A 6455-nucleotide genomic window follows, 5' to 3' on the forward strand; every position below is an offset into this window, starting at 1 on the left:
CCATGGTTAATACTTATGCTCTTCCTCTTGGGCTTCATTGGGGTAGGGGCTCTTAGTCTTAGAGCAAGGCTACCCGACATGCCCAAGTTTTCGGTACTCCCATTTTGTGCCCAATTTCCGGACATCAATGTTTTTTAATTTCGGGGAATGTTTCATGGCACGGAAATCGTTAGCAGAGATAAAAGGCAAGGGTTTTGAAGGTAAAGGTACCAGTAATTCACTGAATAAAATTGGAATTTGTCAACGACGAAATGTGGCAACACTAACCTCGAAAAGCGGAGGAAAGTGTCAAAGACAAGGTGCTCCACATTAAGTGGTCGAGTTTTTAAACTTCAACAAGCAGTAACTGTACGTATTCGTCAGGTTCCACGTCGCGTCAAGGATCAGAAACACAAACACAAACGGTGCGTAAAAACCACGACAGAAAATGGTCAAATTATCCTTTCATTATAAGTGACACGATAACGAATTCATAACAATTCAACATCTGATTTATTCCATGCAACTTCAGCCACAAAAACAAGGTATGAAACGTACATCTTCCATGCAGGGACCGACTTACCTCCGTTGTTGTTGACATACGACGAGTAGTTTGTGCAGCCCTGTTGAGAATGTAGCACAGTGAGCCTCGGTTTCGACGCGGATGTGCGCAGAAGGCACTTATTCGAAATACGTCTATCGTACTTGCCAAGCTTGTGCTCTGCAGTCCACCATGAATCCAGTCTGGTTTCACTTTCCACGTCTGGCAAATTTGTATCAATGTGAAGCTGTCTTACTTCAAGGTCATAGGCCTCTTGTTCATCTGGTGTAAGTACATTGCTGGCAAATTCTGGCAGTGCCTCCATGTACCTCATGGTAACACTGTGGCCAATAGTCAGAGGATCAAGTGAAGAAAGGTACCTCAGTAACTTGTTATTGATAGGCAGCTTCTTTAACATACAATCTGCAGTGTCAGAATATGCAGACTTCATTTGTTCCTGGAATTTTCACTGGGTCTTTATTTAACTTCTTCAGCATGTTCTTTGCCTGATCACCAACAAACATTTCCTGAATCGGAAGCATGCTTTTCACATCTTTGACTGGCAACTCTGTCATCTTCTTGCTGGTGTTTGCACGGTTGATCACTTCTGGTTTCATGAAACATACCAAGAACTGCTTGATAAGCTTCATCTGCTCATCATTCAGCTTATGTATCAATGGTACATTTTGCTGAAAGAGTAGCACATAGTTCTTCAACAGTGGAAGAACACTAGCATAGAAATTGAGTACAAGCATTGTGTACTTTCTGCTGATGAAAAGTTTCTGTACGATTCTAGCTTTGCGCTGCTTCCCCTCTGGTGTCATATTCTTCTTCTGAAGTTTCTGCTTGATGTCCAAGATAGATTTTCTTGACTCCTGGCTTACGTTTTTCCTACGGTAGATCTCCATACACAGGTGTAGGTACAAATCCCTATCAGCTCTATTGAGAAATGCATGATAGAATATGGTGTAGGCATCCAAAAGACGCAGTGTGTCAATGGTAACATCCAGAACTGACAACCACCGTGTAGCAACATAGCATTCTGGCGATGTGAACTTAATTCTTAGACATGTGCAGATCTTACTCAAGAATTCACGCAGGTCACTTGACCACTTGAAATCGTTAAACATATCACGAACAAGTCCTTCAACATGGTAGTCAAAAGGTTTACACACCCTTTTACAAGCATTATGGATGTGATGACAAGAATCACCATCAATGTCCAGCAACAACTCAGCGTACACACGTTGTGCACACAGACATAGAGCGTTTTCGAATCGAAGGCTCAGGCTTGAGGCTTCAGGCTTGGGATTTTCAGGCTCCGGCTCAGTGAGGCTCAGGCTTCACAATAAACAATATGGCGACGAAATTGTTTTGAACACTTCGGCTTCACGGGATTAGGCTTCATGTGGCCCTCGTGGTGGATCATGGGGGAAATAATAATGCACGAGAACAAACGTGCGTCGTCTGCTTTTTGTGTGTGAGGCATTTATTTAATGATTGTAAAACAAAACAAAAAATAACACCACCACAAAACACATAATCATACCATTTGTATTGTAACAAACGCATATTTGCTTTCTTATGGTTTAATATTGTAAAAATACCTCAATAACTTAGAGCAGCCCACTTTTTAGCTTCACTTGATTGTAAAATGACTTATTTTAGTGAAAGCCAACAAAAGATGGTTGTTTTCATCAACAACGAAACGGACCAAAAATGTTCTGAAAACATAGCTTTATTTTGTTGTAATATATGTCAACAACATGCCTTGCATTGAAACTGGAAAGCAGGGAAATTTCGAAAGGTATGTTCTGTTATTTGAAAACTATAGTATTCTTTTAGAATAAAAATAACATTACTCTGACTATCAAGTAAAAACTGCATACAAGCTATACTGCACTACAATGAAAACTTTATTTTTAAACAAAAGAAGTATCAATTTACAGCAATTGATTGTTTAAATAACTTTTTTTAAGATTACAAAGACGGTGCTAATAAATAATTGTTTGTGTTCTCCCATTAGGCTGGGAAAATGTTAGGTTACTTAACAACTTTTAAGTTCATTGCAATTATGATGATCTCCACTTTAAAGTCAAGAAACATGATTATTTCGTCAACTGTTAGGTTAGTATTTCGGAATTGTCAATTTTTTTCTAATTGTATTTTTCAGCTGTAGAATAGTTGCTAGCAAAAAATTGCAAATAAGGACAGGTCAGTTTGCTTTATGTTACTTTACAGAGTTAGAATTGAGCTTTACAAATGTATATCTTTATCGACACTGGTGAAGTTTCTTCTGCTTAATCACCAGTGATATTTCCTCTACTGATGACTAAGCCTGAGCGACTAGTGTGACAGACAAGTGTCGAAGTGGAGACTATTGATTGCCTTGTCGAGTTACAAATACCATTTTTCAACTACTCACATTACTCGACGTGCTACCATGACTACTAAAAAACAGTCATGACTAGGAAACTTTCTAGGACGATAGGTGGCAGCAGACTTACCGGGTAAAGCCATGTTCGCAGAATTATGTGCAAGCTCATAACTACGTAAACAATGGAAGTTTACCCGGTAAGTCTGCTGCCACCTAGCGTTGGAAAGTCTCCCATTGTGTCGCTCTTGCCTATTCCCTACAACTTCAATCCTTTTAGCACAAATTTTACTTGATTGGGCCTGCGGCAAACAACTTGCCGCAATGTATCTTAGGAGTTTAAAATAGTCACAACTAGTGTCAAAGTCGTGACTACAATGTTTTTGACACTAGACGAGTAGTAAACTTCACTTGTTGCCCAGGCCTACTGGTGACATCTTATATTGTTCTGAAATGAACTAGCAGGTCTTTCGCTTTGATGCGGAACTGGCTAGCACATGTTACGCTTCTCACATTGATGCTTTTCTGCAGATCCTTGTAACTGAAATGAGAAGAAGATACAATCTTATGAGTATGATCAAATAGTCAATGCTTGAGTAGGATCAAATAATCAATGCTTGAGTATAATCAAATAATCAATGCTTGAGTACATGTATGATCAAATAATCAATGCAGCCCTCAACATTATAAATTGCAAAATTATAGCATTATCATACCATTTGGGTGATCATTGTACAATGTATATAAACAAAATTGATTTTTAGCTCTTGGGATTTAATGTTGGTTTAGAGAGTTTTCTTTCTATTACCCCCCCCCCCTTAGATATAAAAAACAAAGGTTAACATTCAAGAGGGGATTGACTTGGAAGTCTCTCGAACTCCAGATCACCACTGATTATCGGAAACATCTCAAAAGGATGTCGGGTTAGCCTTGCTAAGCCTTGCTAAGGCAGTCAAATTGTCACTCCGAAAAAACGCAACTACCGTATACATTGTACACTGAGCGTAAAATTAACCACATCCGGCACATCACACGACGCCCCCGTACACAGCCTCCGCATGCGGTTAGTGGTACGAGTGCGGATTACTTCAGCAATGTGACAGTGTATACGGGTGGGTCGTGCGGTGTGATTACACACTACGCACAGTGTATACGGGTGGGTTTAGACCGTCGTCTTTTTCTGAGTGAATAATACCACAGCCTTGATATTTATAGTATTCATTTTCGTTTTAACCCATAAACACCGATGTGGTGTTTGCACTATATACTCAATACTTACCGGAGTAAAAACCAAACTGAATACTCGTAACCTGGTGCAATTTTAATATCATTTGCAGTTCCGGCTGCTAAAATTTAGGATTCAAACTGCCTCAGCTACTGGGCAAACTCGGTGGTCTAGTTTAGCATGAAACTGCTCTAGAATTGCAAAGGTTGTGGGTTCGAATCCCACCTGAGTAATTTGCCTGTGATTTTTGTTTTCACAAAACTCAGGTAAGTACTGAGTATACAGTGCTTATATAACACACATTGGTGTATATGGGTAAAAACCAATTTTGTGATTCATACCGTACCTGACAGATATGGGCAGTATTCAAGTATCCTTTTGCCCCTATTAGACTTGAACCTCGGCCGGGTGGTTTTCCTCACACCAAAGTCACTCTTCCAACTCTACATTGTACAATGAAAGTTAATACAAGTAAGAATGTTGATGAATGCCAGTCCTCTTCCACAAAAAAGTTGGAATCAAATTTGAAGAGGGAAGGGTTTAACCCATTGGGTGATTTGACAATGGAAGTTTACCCGGTAAGTCTGCTGCCACCTAGCGTTGGAAAGTCTCCCATTGTGTCGCTCTTGCCTATTCCCTACAACTTCAATCCTTTTAGCACAAATTTTACTTGATTGGGCCTGCGGCAAACAACTTGCCGCAATGTATCTTAGGAGTTTAAAATAGTCACAACTAGTGTCAAAGTCGTGACTACAATGTTTTTGACACTAGACGAGTAGTAAACTTCACTTGTTGCCCAGGCCTACTGGTGACATCTTATATTGTTCTGAAATGAACTAGCAGGTCTTTCGCTTTGATGCGGAACTGGCTAGCACATGTTACGCTTCTCACATTGATGCTTTTCTGCAGATCCTTGTAACTGAAATGAGAAGAAGATACAATCTTATGAGTATGATCAAATAGTCAATGCTTGAGTAGGATCAAATAATCAATGCTTGAGTATAATCAAATAATCAATGCTTGAGTACATGTATGATCAAATAATCAATGCAGCCCTCAACATTATAAATTGCAAAATTATAGCATTATCATACCATTTGGGTGATCATTGTACAATGTATATAAACAAAATTGATTTTTAGCTCTTGGGATTTAATGTTGGTTTAGAGAGTTTTCTTTCTATTACCCCCCCCCCCCCTTAGATATAAAAAACAAAGGTTAACATTCAAGAGGGGATTGACTTGGAAGTCTCTCGAACTCCAGATCACCACTGATTATCGGAAACATCTCAAAAGGATGTCGGGTTAGCCTTGCTAAGCCTTGCTAAGGCAGTCAAATTGTCACTCCGAAAAAACGCAACTACCGTATACATTGTACACTGAGCGTAAAATTAACCACATCCGGCACATCACACGACGCCCCCGTACACAGCCTCCGCATGCGGTTAGTGGTACGAGTGCGGATTACTTCAGCAATGTGACAGTGTATACGGGTGGGTCGTTTGGTGTGATTTCACACTACGCACAGTGTATACGGGTGGGTTTAGACCGTCGTCTTTTTCTGAGTGAATAATACCACAGCCTTGATATTTATAGTATTCATTTTGGTTTTAACCCATAAACACCGATGTGGTGTTTGCACTATATACTCCATACTTACCGGAGTAAAAACCAAACTGAATACTCGTAACCTGGTGCAATTTTAATATCATTTGCAGTTCCGGCTGCTAAAATTTAGGATTCAAACTGCCTCAGCCACTGGGCAAACTCGGTGGTCTAGTTTAGCATGAAACTGCTCTAGAATTGCAAAGGTTGTGGGTTCGAATCCCACCTGAGTAATTTGCCTGTGATTTTTGTTTCCACAAAACTAAGGTAAGTACTGAGTATACAGTGCTTATATAACACACATTGGTGTATATGGGTAAAAACCAATTTTGTGATTCATACCGTACCTGACAGATATGGGCAGTGTTCAAGTATCCTTTTGCCCCTATTAGACTTGAACCTCGGGCGGGTGGTTTTCCTCACACCAAAGTCACTCTTCCAACATTGTACAATGAAAGTTAATACAAGTAAGAATGTTGATGAATGCCAGTCCTCTTCTACAAAAAAGTTGGAATCAAATTTGAAGAGGGAAGGGTTTAACCCATTGGGTGATTTGACACAGAATGACCCCGCAGGAATTTGCCTGGATTTATTGAAACAGGTGGAAATCTTGGTTTGGCTCTCACTGTTCATGTAAAAATCTTCCAGAACTTCAAAAAATGTAAGCCCTGAAGATAAGTTTATGAACAATCCCGTAAAATAAATCTTCGTCAATTGTTTGTCGTTATCATT

The 6455-nt window shown here is 39.7% G+C and overlaps 1 long non-coding RNA gene across 1 annotated transcript; it reads right to left on the bottom strand.

Moving 5' to 3' along the window:
- Positions 1-2242: 2242 nt before the first annotated feature.
- Positions 2243-6157, bottom strand: LOC117295173. Its single transcript, XR_004519647.1, has 3 exons — positions 6071-6157; positions 4714-5038; positions 2243-3110 (listed from the first exon to the last, which is right to left on the bottom strand). It is a non-coding gene; the product is annotated as an uncharacterized LOC117295173 (long non-coding RNA).
- Positions 6158-6455: the final 298 nt, after the last annotated feature.

This window comes from Asterias rubens, chromosome 9 (genome assembly GCF_902459465.1).
Source record: "Asterias rubens chromosome 9, eAstRub1.3, whole genome shotgun sequence".
In the NCBI taxonomy this organism is placed as follows: Eukaryota; Metazoa; Echinodermata; class Asteroidea; order Forcipulatida; family Asteriidae; genus Asterias; species Asterias rubens.